General features: G+C 37.8%; 1 long non-coding RNA gene across 1 annotated transcript; it reads left to right on the top strand.

Moving 5' to 3' along the window:
* The first annotated feature begins 9,618 nt into the window (after positions 1-9,618).
* Positions 9,619-14,162, top strand: LOC144295520 (uncharacterized). Its single transcript, XR_013362648.1, has 3 exons — positions 9,619-9,826; positions 9,937-10,176; positions 13,872-14,162. It is a non-coding gene; the product is annotated as an uncharacterized LOC144295520 (long non-coding RNA).
* The last annotated feature ends 990 nt before the right edge of the window (positions 14,163-15,152 follow it).

Genomic DNA, 15,152 nt, shown 5'->3' with positions numbered 1-15,152 from the left:
AGAAAACATCAAGAATGAGCAGAATATGCTACGTTACAGAGCTTCATACAGATGCTGGACCAATAATGCACCAATGCCATTATCAGTGTTTCTAGTCAGGCCCATAATTGCATTTACATGGATTTAGGATTTTTCCTTTAGTCTCTAAAGTTTGTTATAATGGACTTTTTTTCCTATAGGTGCTCTCAGAGTTACTCATGACTTATCTCTGTGATTCATACTTTAATTATACCTGCCAGTCAGGCTTTCTCTTATGCCACATGAACCAAGCAAAGAAATGGTTTTGCTTTGAGGTGAATTTACTGTCAGTTTTGAACTGTTGTTATTATGTATTATTTTCCCCACCATTATAATCAAACCAGAGTCTTTCTAAGAGAATAGGCTCTCTAAATAAAAGAGCATCTAAACCTGCAAGCTTTTCTTCATAGAAAATTGTATAAGGTTGAAATGTACCCTCTCCAAAAATTTCCACTTCATAATACGCAGGCCTGTCAGCGGCATGGTGAGTTTCATAAGTGCTGTTGGCTGACACACTCTTTGGCATGGTTACCGGCACAGAGGTGTGTCTCCGTTTGTCTTCTAATTCTGAAATAAATGGGATGTGTGGGGCTTTGTCTTAAAGAACAAAATAGTGAGTTGGGGATAGTAAGCTAATATATTTGTAAACCTGCCTAAAACTTTTTTATTGACCTCAATCCTGTCTCTCACTTAAGCCCAGTGTTTAATATGTATTCAATAAGTGTTATTGTTGGGTTATTATTACAGTAGTCCCCTCTTATTTGTACTTTAACTTTCCATGCTTTCAGTTACTCGTGGTCGACCGCAGTACAGAAGCAGATGATCCTTCTTCTGACATATCATAACCTAATGCTATGTCATGATGCCTACATCATTCACCTCCCCTCATTTCATCAGGTAGGCATTCTATCATTTCACATCATGACAAGAAGAAGAAGGGTGAATATAGCACAATATGAAATTGGGGGACAGGATGCCTGGGTGGCTTAGTCTGTTAAGTTTCTGCCTTTGGCTCAGTTCATGACCCCTGGGTTCTGGGATGGAGCCTCAAGTCAGGCTCCCTGCTCTGAGGAGTCTGCTTATCCCTCTGCCTGCCATTCCTCCTGCTTGTGCTCTCTTTCTCTCTCACTCTCTCAAATAAATAAATTAAAAAAAAAAAAATGGGAGAGAGACAGAGACCAGTTCACAGAACTTTTATTATAGTATAACAGTTTTTCTGTTTTATCATTGTTTTTGTTAATCTCTTACTGTATTTAACTTATAAATTAACATTTATCATAGGTATGTAGGTATAGGAAAAAAAAACGCGGTGTGTATAGGGCTTGGTACTGTCACAGTTTTAGGAATTCACTGGGGGTCATAGAACGTATCCCCAGGGATAAGAGGGGAAATGCAATATTTTTTTATTTGTTTTATAGACATAGGCCTTTCTGAGACTCAGATATTTTGAAGCCAAGTTCAGGCCTGGTAAAATGTTACTAAATTGAAGGTGAATGTACCTGAAAAGACTAACCTTCCTCTTTGGCCTTTCCTACAGTGAGTAGGGACACTGTCACTGCCTCCATTTCTACCTATGTGTTATCTTTTCCCAAAGCATCTTCTATGAAATTGGGTTTATACAATTCTAGTTGAATTTCACACCATATCTAGAAAAATAATATTGAATCCAAATGAACAAAACACATAGTTCAAATTTGTTTTAGGGTATATCTGTTGTGTAAAAAATATATATATAATATAAAATTTACCACTTTAACCACTTTTAAGCATACAATTCAATGGCATTTAAGTGCATTCACAATGTTGTACTATCATCACCACCACCACCATCCATCTCCAGAACTTTTTCATGTTCCCCCACTAAAGCTGTACACCTGTTAAAGAACAATTTACCACCACCACCACCCAAGCCTAGGTAGCCACCATTCTACTTTCTGTCTCTACAAATTTGACTACTCCAGGTACCTCATGTAAGTGGAATCATGAAATATTTGTCTTTTGTGCCTGGAATATTTCATTTAGCTGTTCCAGTTGTTAGTAAAAGAAACAAAGAAGACTGAAGAATCAGATTTGTTTTCAAAACTATTTTACACTAGATAAATTTTTGAGTCAAGAGTTTCTTAGATAATCTGCTGGCAGAAGAAAGTTCAGATTGAGCCCATCCATAGCACCCTAGCAGATATTGTTTATTGTAATGATTAGAAGGTTTTTTTTTTAAGATTTTATTTATTTATTTATTCATGAGAGATACACACAGAGAGAGAAGGCAGAGACACAGACAGAGGGAGAAACAGGTTCCATGCAGGGAGCCCGATGTGGGACTCGATCCTGGGACTCCAGGATCACGTCTTAAGCCAAAGGCTGATGCTTAACCACTGAGCCACCCAGGTGTTCCTAATTAGAAGTTTTATTTTTGTCTTTGGCCCCACAATGCTCCCAACATTACTGTTTCTTGTCAGATTTGTTGGTGTATGACCTTGCATTATCTGATGGGCAAGTGTACATATTGTTAATGACAGAAGCCTATGTGACCTGCAAACATTGTCATTTTGCAACTAAAAAATGGTTTCATAAATTGCAGAATTCCTCTCAAATATAATGCTCCTGTCGTCCTTTCCACTTTTGTCATGAAACAGACAAGTGTTAAATGTAAACTGGATTGAAAAGAAACATTTAGTCCCAGGGAAAGAAATGGGAGTCTTTCTTTGGAAGAGCACAGGACATAGACCACTTTGTGTAAGCGTATTGATTCCAAGCACTTATTATTCAATAAATGGACTAATGAGAAATGGTTGGAAGACTAAAAGGTAAATGGCTGACAGATGAGAAGAGGAGATTTGGACCATGTAGGTAGACATGAGAATAAGGAAGAGATAGGCAATAAGCAGACTAAATAAAGAAAGGAAACACATATTATGATTGCATGGATGAGGCAGCAAACTAGTATAATTAATAGGATTTGAGCTTATATAATACAGAAGCATTATCTTTTTAGAATAAATGTGGATAAGCTTAGTTTTCCATGCTGAGTTTGAGGTAAACTTTATGTGACCAAGTGTGCTGTCTGGAGGAAAGAAGTATAGCACTAACACCCAGGAGTGTAGAGTTTAACTTAATAAAGGGATCATGGAAGCAGCAAGTCAATTCACCAACTAAGGGAGCAGGAACAATTGCAAAGAGTAGAATTTGTTCCTTGTGACTGTATGATTTTTAAGTTCCCTACTGATTGATTATTAAAGAGCACAATGGGGCAGCCCTGGTGGCTTAGTGGTTTAGCACCTGCCTTTAGCCCAGGGGCTGATCCTGGAGACCAGGGATCAAGTCCCACATCAGGCTCATGGAGCCTGCTTCTCCCTCTGCCTCTCTCTCTGTATCTCTCATTAGTAAATACATAAAAATGATTTAAAAAAAAAAGAACACAATGGAGGAAAAGAACAGAATTCTACACATGAAACCCTAATCGACAAATTATATTCATGGGGTAGAAAAGAAGGATAGAAAGGTAAGGAGGAAGAAAGTAATGTAATTTTGGAAAGTTTGATTTTGGTTTTCGTTTTGTTGTGGGATATTTTGGGGGGGTCTTTGTTTATTTGGTCTTTTCTTTTCTTTACTTTTTTTTTTTTTTTTTTTTGGCATAGGTTTCTGTTTCCATATAGTATTGCCCTCTTGTGGCAAACCATGATGTTTGCTAACTGACAAAACTATAGAGCAGATGGCAAAAGATACGGAGACTAAAATGTAATGAGCACCTTCTGTGCAGGGCACGGTGATAGAGCTTGCCTCATCAATATTGTTGCTCTTTTCAAAGAACCAGCTCTTGGTTTCTGTGATATGATATTGGTTATTTTTAGTTTATATTTTATTTATTTCTGCTCTAATCTTTATTATTCCCTTCCTTCTGCTGGCTTTTGATTTTGTTTGTTGTTATTTTTCTAGCTTCTTTAGGTGTGAGGTTAGGTTGAGATTTTTCTTTTTTCTTGAGGTAGGCCTCTATTGCTATAATCTTCCCTCTTAGAACACCTTTTGCTGCATCCCAAAGGTTTTGGACCATTGTGTTTTCATTTTTGTTTGTTTCCATGTACTTTTTGATTTCCTGGTTGACCCATTCATTGGTTAGTAACATGTTATTTAACCTCCATGTATTTGTGCTCTTTCCAGATGTTTTCTTGTGGTTGATTTCTAGTTTTATAGTTCTGTGGTCAGAGAAGATGCCTGGTATGAGTTCCATCTTTTTTTAACTTGTCGAGGACTGTTTTGTGGCCTAATATGTGATCTATTCTGGATAATGTCTATGTGCACTTGAAAAGAATGTGTATTCTGCTGTTTTAGGATGGAATGCTCTCTCTCTCTCTCTTTTTAAAGGTTTTATTTATTTATTCATGGGAGGCACACGGAGAGAGGCAGAGACATAGGCAGAGGGAGAAGCAGGCTCCCCACAGGGAGCCCAATGCGGGACTCAATCCTGGATCCCGGGATCACTCCTTGAGCCAAAGGCAGGCGCTTAACCGCTGAGCTACCCAGGTGTCCCAAGGATGGAATGTTCTGAATATATCTGTTAGATCCATCTGGTCCAGTGAGTCCTTCAAAGACTCTGTTTCCTTTTGATTTTCTGTGTGGAAATCTATCCATCATGATAAGTTAAAGTTCCCTACTTATTACTGGGACACCTGTGTGGCTCAATCAATTAAGCATCTGATTCTTGATTTTGGCTCAGATCATGATGCCAGGGTCATGAGATGGGGCCCTGCTTCAGGCTCTGTGTTCAGCAGGGAGTCTGCTGGAGATTCTCTCTCTCCCTCTACCTCTGCCCTTCCCCATTGTGTGTGTGTATTCTCTCTCTATATAAAATAAATAAACACATCTTTAAAAAATAGAGTTCCCTACTATTCTTTTTTTTTTTTTTTTTATGATAGTCACGGAGAGAGAGAGAGAGAGGCAGAGAGAGAAGCAGGCTCCATGCACCGGGAGCCCGACGTGGGATTCGATCCCGGGTCTCCAGGATCACGCCCCGGGCCAAAGGCAGGTGCCAAACCACTGCGCCACCCAGGGATCCCCTTACTATTCTTGTATAATTATCAATTAGTTCCTTTATGTTTGTTATTAACTGTTTTATCTGTTTGAGTGCTTCCATGTTGGGTGCATAAATGTTGACAGTTGTACATATTCTTATTGGATTGTTCTCTTTATTATTATATACCATCCTGCTTTGTTCCTTTTTATAGAATTTGTTTTAAAGTCTATTCTGTGTAATACAAGTATGGCTACTCCAGCTTCCTTTTGATACCCATTTGCATTATAAATATTTCTCCATCCCTTTACTTTCAAACTATAGATATCTTTAGATCTGAAATGAATCTTTTATAGGCAGCACATAGATGAGTCTTATTTTTTACCCACTCTGTTACACTGACTTTTGATTGGAGCATTTAGTCCATTAACATTCAAAGTAATTATTTATAGATCTGTATTGCCATTTTGTTACTTGTTTCGTGGTCGTTTTTGTAATTCTACTCTGATCCTTTCTTCTCTTTTTTTTCTTTCATGGTTTGCTGATTTTCTTTAGAGAAATACTTGGATTTCTTCTTTAATTTTGATTATATATTACTGTATGTTTGTTTGTTTTTTGTGGTTACCATTTGGTTTATATATAACATCTGCATATGACAGTCTACATTATGCTGATGGTCCCTTAATTTTTAATTTATTCTTTACTCCTCTCCCCTCCACATTTCAGATATTTATTATCATATTTTTACACACCTTTATTTTGTGCTTTTCTTGACTGATTTTCACAGATATACTTAACTTTTTCTTTTTCTTGCCTCATCTAAGCTTCTCCACACCCGTGAAGAGTTAAGTACCATTAGCCCCATTTTCTTTTTTTTTTTTTTTTTAAAGATTTTATTTATTTATTCATGATAGTCACAGAGAGAGAGAGAGAGGCTCAGAGACACAGGCAGAGGGAGAAGCAGGCTCCATGCACCGGGAGCCCGACGTGGGATTCGATCCCGGGTCTCCAGGATCGCGCCCTGGGCCAAAGGCAGGCGCCAAACCGCTGCGCCACCCAGGGATCCCATTAGCCCCATTTTCAATAAGTGGGAAAATTATGACTCAAAGTGGTTAATTTGTCTAAGTTTACATAGCTAGAAGATACTGGTATTGGAACTTTAATCCAGGTCTATCTAACTAAATTATTTGTTTTTTTAAAAAAGAAAAGTATTGAACAAATATTTATACGTATCCATTATATACTTGTGCTGCTATATATGCTGAGAACACAAGTGTAAGCAAAAACTTACCTCATTTCTTTTCTAATTAAATTTTCAGTCTCATGAGTTATAGTAGAGACATTACTCAAATGGTAACAAAAAGGCCATTTCTTAGCGAGGCGATTTAGGGAGATTTACCTTTCAGGCATTCTGGCTTCCCAGGATATAAATCAAGGATGATAGTGATAATGATAGTGGATTTGCTTTCTTAATTTCTCTTTCTGCTGATTCATTATTGGTATATAGAAACGCAATGGAGTTCTATACATTGATTTTATTTTCTGTGACCTTGCTGAATTCATTTATTAGTTCTAGTAGCTTTTTGGTGGAGTCTTTGGGGTTTTCTCTATACAATATCATGTCATGAAAACAGTGTGGAGTTTCCTCAAGAAGTTAAAAATAGAGCTACCCTACGACCCAACAATTACACTGCTGGGGATTTACCCCAAAGATACAGATGCAGCGAAACGCCAGTACACCTGCACCCCAATGTTCACTGCAGCAATGTCCACAATAGCCAAACTGTGGAAGGAGCCTCAGTGTCCATCGACAAATGAATGGATAAAGAAGATGTGGTCTATGTATACAATGGAATATTACTCAGCCATCACTAAGGGCGAATAACCCACCATTTGCTTCAGCATGGATGGAACCGGAGGGTATTATGCTGAGTGAAGTAAGTCAATCCGAGAAGGACAATCATCAGATGGTTTCACTCATGTGGGAAATATAAGAAATAGTGAAAGGAATTATAAGGGAAAGGAGGGGAACTGAGTGGGAAAAATTAGAGAAGGAGACAAACCATGAGAGACTCCTGACTCTGGGAAATGAACAAAGGGTTGTGGAAGGGGAGGCGGGCAGGGGGTTGGGGTTGAGGGGGGCACTTGATGGGATGAGCACAACATACTATATGTTGGCAAATCAAATTTAAATTTAAAAAGAAATTAAAAACAACAACAAAAGCACCTAATATGTCATCATGATTAGTGAAAGTTTTACTTCTTCCTTACTGATTTGGGTGCCTTTTATTTCTTTTTGTTGTCTGGGCTAGAATTTCCATTACTATGTTGAATAAAAGTGATGAGAGTAGACATCCTTGCTTGTTCCTACCCATACAGGGAAAGCTCTTAGCTTTTCCCCATTGAGTATGATATTTACAGTGGGGTTTTCATATATAGTCCTTATTATGTTGAGGTATGTTTCCTCTAAATTTACCTTGTTGAGGGCTTTCATCATAAGTGGATGTTGTACTTTGTCAAATGCATTTTCTATGCTTATTGAAATGATCACATGGTTTTTTATGCTTTCTCTAATTGATGTGACATATCACTTTGATTAGTGAATATTGAACCACCATTGAATTTTTTCTTTTTTTCTTTTTAAGATTTTTTTTTTAAGATGTGAGCGTATTTCTTTTTTTTTTAATTTTTATTTTTATTTATGATAGTCACAGAGAGAGAGAGGCAGAGACATAGGCAGAGGGAGAGGGAGAAGCAGGCTCCATGCACCGGGAGCCCGATGTGGGACTCGATCCCGGGTCTCCAGGATCGCACCCTGGGCCAAAGGCAGGCGCTAAACCGCTGCGCCACCCAGGGTTCCCTCTTTTTAAGATTTTATTTATTTTTCATTTTCAGCACTTTGACTATATCATACCATTCTCTTTTGGTCTCCAAATTTTCTGCTGAAAATTCCACCAATAGCCTTATGTGATTTCCTTTGCATGTAAATGTCTTCTTTTCTCTTTCAACCTTTAAAATTCTTTCTTTATCACTATTTTTTGCCATTTCAATTACTATGTGTCTTAGTGTGGACCTCCTTGGGTTGAATTTTGGGGGGGATCTCTGTGCCTCTTGAATGTTTCCCTCCCTAGATTCAGGAAGTTTTCAGCTATTACTTCTTCAAATTCATTTTCTGCCTCTCTTTCCCTCTCTTCTCATTCTGAGATCCTTATAATGTGAATGTTATCATGCTAGACAGAATCAATGAGTTCTCTAAGTCTATTCTCATTATGCAGTATTTGCTTATCTCTTACCTGTTCAGCTTGATTGCTTTCCATTACCAAATCTTCCAGGTCACTTATAGATTCCTCTGCTTCCTGTAGCTTACTGCTTAACCCATCTTTTATCTTTTAATTTCATTATTGAGTTATTCCTCTTTGTTACTGTTGTTTTTTATCTCTTTGTCAAGTGCCCTAGTCATGTCCTCCATCCTTTCCTGAAGTCCAGTGAGTATCTTTATGATCATTACTTTAAATTACCTATTGGGCATATTACTTATTTCTGTTTTGCTTAGCTCTTCTGCTGTGATTTTGTCCTGTTCTTTCATCTGGGATAGGTTTCTCTGTCTCCTCATTTTGTCTACCTATCTGTGTCTGTTTCTGTGTGTTAGGAAAGCCAGCTATGTCTTCTGCTCTTGAAGAAGTGGCTGCATGAAGAAGAGGTCCTGTAGTGCCCTGCAGTACAGAGTCCCCTGATCACCAGAACCTGGTACTTTAGGAGAATGTCTTATGTGTGTTGTTTGTGTCCTGCTGTTGTGTCTGAGTAACTTTTCCTTTAAGTCCAAACATCTGCACTGACTCTCTACCTCTTGTTGGCTGTGCTTGCTCTCTGTGGTGTTAGTGAGACCCTGGCAGGCATTCTCTAAGAGGGTATAACTGCAGGAGGGCTGTGGGCAGGGTGGTGGTATTGGCAAAATTTGCACTGAGCCACTACTCCTACGCCAGATCCCCCAGAGCATGATGGTGTCAAGGCCGTGGTTTGCATCTGCAGTGACAGCAGCTGGGGCATGTGAGGCATCTGTGTGTGGAGACTGGGCAAGATGTGCCCATGGTGTTAGCAAAATTACACTGAGCCACTAGTCCTAGGCCAGACCTCCAGAAAAGTGATGGTGATCCAGGACATGGCACCACACAATGGGGGGGACCACGGTCAAGTGGCATCTTTGCGTGGAGCAGCTGGGTGCAGCATGCAGCAGTGGCTGGGGGGTGGGTGATGTCAGTGTGTGGCAGCTGGGTGGGGCACATACTTCATTAACAAAATCTGTACTAGGCCAAGGCCAGCAAGTTTGGAGCAGGCAAGTCCTCAGGAGAACTCGTGGACAGGTGCACAGCTAGCAGGTTAGGTAGCGAGTGTCTGTAGGCACCAGCTCCTGAAGGCGGCTCTGTGTTTGGGCTGAGGGGTGGGGAAGGAAGATGGGAACTGCCAGTTCCTTTGCTCCAGGAGAAGTCCCCCAACATGCTCCTAAATCAGTATAAATAGGTCTCCCTCTGGTTTGCCCCAGGTGTTATGCAAACTGTTGCTTCTGTGTTGCTGATTCTCAGGCAGACATCTCTTTAAGGGCAAGAACCCAGCTCCTCTGGCTTTCAAGGCCAGACGTCATGGGGATTCCTTCTCCTCCTGTAGGCTCTGTGATGCTTTCCTCCTGGGGGCAGCTACCTACCACTGTTTCTGCCTAACCCTCTCTGAAGTGGCTCCTCTACATGAGGCTGTGGAGTCTGTTTTGCCAGTCCACAGACCACTCTCCAGGTTACTTATTTGGATGTGAGTAATACCTGTTGTAAACGTGGGGTGGGGTGAGCTTAATGTCCTCCTACTCCACCATCTTCCCAGACTTTCTGACTTACTCCCTTTTCATTCATAATTTCATTTAGGTGCCTTTCTACTCCATACCTGAAATACGGCTATGCTTCTTATGACTTAAGGTGAAGATGAGGAATCTCTTCCAGGGACAAGAATCAGTAGTGGTGTTTTTGACACTTGACTCATGTATGCTTGGAGACTTGCAGCTATGTTTGGAGAGGAAATTTTGTACCTCCTTACTTCTCACTGAAGCCATTGTAAGGGTGGCTTCTGCCAGATTCCATAGCAACCACTGGGCACACAGGAAGGAGGTAAGCTTTTACTTAGCAACTACTAAGTCTACTACTCTTCACTCTCACTTCTACTCTTCACTTTATGAAGATGAGGGCAGAAAACCCACAACAAATAAACCAACCCTCCAGGGTGAAAAGAATTGTCTCACACTCTAAAATCTCATACAATGAATGTCTTTGTTAAAACACTTAAACAAATTTATAACATATTTTTATATATAACTCTTTTTCCCTCTGATATTAGACTTTAAGACCATTCTTATCTTATTCTTCTCTGTATTTCTTGTACGTTTTATACTATCAACCCACAGAAGATACCTAATAAATATTTTGAATATATGAATGCCTTATAAGCCTCTAAAAATTGTTTCTTGGCTTCTCTGGGAGAGGAGACTAAACAGATTGGTAGGAGAGCAGAGAAAAGATTCTTTCATTTGGCATGGAGGTTTTTCTACATGTGACTGAATATGAAAGGTAGAGTGGAGCTTTATATCTGTGCTTCTAGGCCTTGACCAAATCTGTGTTAGAACTGCTGCCATTCAGCATGCTGTAACAGGCCTTGGCAAAGGCAATGAAAAATGTAATGAGGAAAATAAGCAGCCCAGAAGGAGCTTAAGGAAACTAACTCAAATAAATGACTCCATAACGAGCAAGAAAAAGTAATAACTCAATCAGAGTGAAGCACGCTAATGAATGTGATAAGGAGAATAATTGAAAAAGAACAGACCCACAGTCTCTATAGTTTGAGCATTTTAGATGGAAAAAAAGACCAAATCTGAAAGAGAATCTGCAACAGTCACAGTGGCAGCTTTCTTTATGAGAAATAAAATAAAATGCATATTATCCCCTAAAATGTACATTAAGTTACATTCTGTCAGTGTAATTCTGATAATGGAATTAGAAATTTTTACAAAATTGTGTACAATAATGGCATTTATTTTTTTTCAGAAAGTGTAGTTTTATTTTTATATTTATTAGTGAATTCTTTTTTTCTCCAGCTGCCAATTTATTAAGGTTTTATTGTGAGACAGAGGTAAATTACTGAGATTAAACTTTAGTTTACCAGATAAATAAAAGTAGTGTAAGTAGTCTTGATTCCACTCAGTACTATAGCACACTTACCCTTCTAATCCTTTCCTCTGTGATCTTTCAAAGAATGCTTCAAAGATTTGTGAAGCTGTCTGAGCTCTGTTATGTCATGGTGTCAAGTAGAACAACATTTACCAGGTAATGAAAATCTTGTTGGCATGGAAGATGAATATTTGATGAGTTATTGTAAGTCCTCCAAACTTCTTTTTCCTCAAAATTTATATTAGAAAGATTTTCAAGCACACAGAAAAGTAAAAAAAAAAAAAAATACAATCAATACTTGCATACTCTTCACCTGAATTCAACAAATGTCAATATATTGCCGTATTTGCTGATATCTCATATATATATATATATGTAAAATTTAAGGTAATTTGAAACACTTAAAGTAAAAATTAGACATTTTGGTAAAATTTAAGGTAAAAATAGACATTTTGACATATCATCCCTTCATATTTGAACATGTCACCAAAGAAAAAGAAAGTTCTCCAAAATAACTAAAACTTGAAGAAAATTAATATCATCAAATGTTCCAAAAATATTCCCTACATCTTAAAAAAAAAAAAAAAAAAGCAAAATGGAATCTAACCAAAGCTCCAAACTCAGTTTTAATCAATGTCCTATGTAAGTGCAAAATACAATTTTGGAGAGCAAAAAAACTCATTAATTGTAACTCCACTAATTCAGATTATAAATAATTGAGCCTAGATTAGTATGTTTAGAAGTGTAGATTTAGTTTAGATTAGAGGTTTTCCTTGGCACTGTCTTGAAGTATGTTTGCTAATAGAATTAGTGGAAGAAGATTGTCCAGAGTAGAACCATTCCAAAGTGCCTCAGCACACAAATTTGTTCTTGATGGCTTCTAGGTGAGGACTGCCCTAGGGGAGAGTAAATGCTCTGACATACAGTGTGTGTTCAGTAAATATTTTTTGGCTAAATTAATGAGTGAAATATTAGGAACCTAAGGACAAACAGCATTAGCATCACTTGGGAACTGAATACAAATGCCAATTGTTGGGTTACATCTTCTACTTATGAAATAAAAAATTCCAGGCTTTTGCCCAGCATCTGTGTTTTAACAAGGTACTGCTGATGATCCAATGACCATCCTGAGGCTGGCTATTGTTTGAGAACGGCTGATCTATAACAATTTCTGGTGGGTGTCATGATTGAAGAGGGTCTTAGAAAAGAGAATGGAGGATATAGTGTTATAATCAGGCAAGGGGAGAAAAGGTAAGTGGAATGATAAGTAGATAGCAATGCCATACTTAACTATATATGAGTGCAGGAGAGGCAGCCTGTAACCAGGACCTCTATTGGGAGGCGACAATAAAGAAGACGCCCTTCAATTATATTGTAATTATTTGTGTCAAATAATGTTCTCACTCTCAGTGTTGATGTGTGTTTTTTGGCACACTTGAGGACAGTTTTTAATCAACAGAAAAGATTATCAGAATCTTTTATTTAAAATTTTAAATACTAACATTTTAGTTTAAAAACTTTAGTTTTTTTTTTTAAACTCATTTTGTCATAAGCCTCTGGATTCAACTCACAAATGGTATTGGTCCATATATAAAATATAGCAAATGTTAGCAATTGTTCTTAAAGGAACCTTGAATAATGTTTGGTTTCATTTACAAATTTAACATCCTTCCCATTGGCACCAATTTAATGGTCCAGTGTTTAAACATTTAATATTTACTTTTTTCTTTTTTTAGCTCTTCAATCTTCTACTTAGGCAAAATCTTTCTAAATAATAAATAATCTTATCAATTTAGTAAGAAACTTATAACATATAGCCTATTGTAAAGCTAGTTTCATAAATTTTTTAAAATTTCAATTTAACTCTTTGAGTCAAATAATTAAAGTTTCTAAATTTGAGTTTTTTTTTTAAAAGTCAAACTATTAAAAACATAATAAATATAAACTATCAAATAAATTACTTTTTACTTGGAAAAAATTTTAACTAGGAAATTTAATGCTATAGTTTTGATTTTTAAAAATTTTTCTGGATGTGCCAAAATCTTTTTTTTTTTTTTTTTTTTTAAGTAGGCTCAATGCCCAAAGTGGAGCCCAACTCATGATTGTGAGTTCTAAACCTGAGCTAAAATCAAGAGTTGGATGCTCAACTGACTGAGCCACCCAGATGCACCTGGATGTGCCAAATTCTAAATCCTCCTGGGGTTAAAAGATAGATTTACCACTTGAGGAACACTATTACCATCTCAGTTGTCTGAGGTTATTTACACTTATTAGGTTAGCCATGATGGTGACGATTGCTTGTTTGTAACCAGAATGGGACATACTGAATAATCTTTTTCAGTCACTCAGTTATCATTCCATTGCTCAAGTAGGTAGTCATAAGCCATGAACCCAAATTCAAATGATACATACTATATCAATGTATTTCCAAACTTTTGACTCGACTCATATAGAAGGAAATGAATGCATTTCACACGATGCAGATACATACACATACACAAATGCTGGTTCCTACCCATAAAATAGATTTCATGGTAACTTAATAAGCAGTTTCCATTTGTGAAAGGCTTCATAACACTTCGTCTTTCTGTCCATTCAAAGAAGCCTTCTAGTGTGATTGTGTAATGGAATTTGCATTTTAGGACTCTCTATGGACTGAGTTGTGTCATCTCAGAATTCAGATGTGGAAGCCCTAACCATGACTGTATTAAATAAAAAGCTTTTAAGGAAGTGATGAAGGTTAAATAAAGTCATAGGCATGGACCCTCAATCCTACGGAACTGGTGTCCTTATAAAAAAGGAAGAGACACCAGGATCTTTCTCTCACCATCATATGAGGATACAGCAAAGTGCTGTCTGTAAACTAGGAAGAGAGCTCTCACCAGAAACTCAAGTCTGTTGAAACTTTGAGTTTGGACTTTTTAGCTTCCAGTACTGTGAGAAAATAAATTTCTCTTGTTTAAGCCACTGAATCTATAGTATTTTATTATGGTCCGACCTACTGAGATAGATTCTGTTAAAGATACGTAAATGGAAAAATTAACTTAATAGGATCTTGTATTTTCTTATTTTTTGGGGGGTCTACAACTCTTAGGAACACTGTTTTTAAAAATGAATTTGATTGAATTTAGCTATCTTATGTAAGCTAGTTTGATTTGCAATCATAATTCCGGAAACTATTTTACTAGCATCCATCTGTATCTAATTTCTTGTTATGTCTGCATTGTCTATTTTATGTTATGTCTGCACTGAGAGGTGTCAGTTTTGGAAATTGTGCTTAGTGCGAGCACTCATTCTGGAAGAGTAATCAGCTCATCCCAAAAAAATCAGTTTAGATGGGGTTGGCAGAAGTCAGGTGAAATCTTGGGAAATGGAATGAGCAACAGTGATACCGTGTATCCAGCTTCCTCAATACAAGGCAGTTCTCTAATTGCAGAGAAGGGTTGGAGACAAGGTGAACTGTTTTGGGTCAGGAGTAGAGTCATTTGATGTATCACTTAAGGTGGCCTACATTGTGTCCTAAAGACAGGGGCACCCTCCAGCCCATTGTGTCAGGAATCAGAAAGCTATTGATGAACTTTTGACCACTAATGCATCTGTCATGCCATCCAATTGGGTTCCATTTTTTCTGGAGGAGAAGCCAGGAAGGCAGAGAGGTGGGACTGGGATTATATAGGAATGATAGAAGTAAATGGGTTTCTTTTTTTGACCCAATCTCTTCCTTTGGGAAGGAAATTTAAGTAGGACAAGAAAGGAAGAAACTTTGTTATAACAATGACTCCCTGATGTTATGTTTTAATGTCAGTATCAGCATGAAACAGGCAAGTTGAGATCTTGCCCTATTGGTGCTTCACTCAGAAGACAGAAGGACTCAGGGCTTGAATGACCTTGCTTCCCTTTCATGCAGGGGTTGGAGACAGATG

The sequence above is a fragment of the Canis aureus genome, chromosome 23 (genome assembly GCF_053574225.1).
Source record: "Canis aureus isolate CA01 chromosome 23, VMU_Caureus_v.1.0, whole genome shotgun sequence".
NCBI lineage: Eukaryota > Metazoa > Chordata > Mammalia > Carnivora > Canidae > Canis > Canis aureus.
Note: the sequence above shows the minus strand (reverse complement) of the source record. Positions and strands in the feature narration are given on the sequence as shown.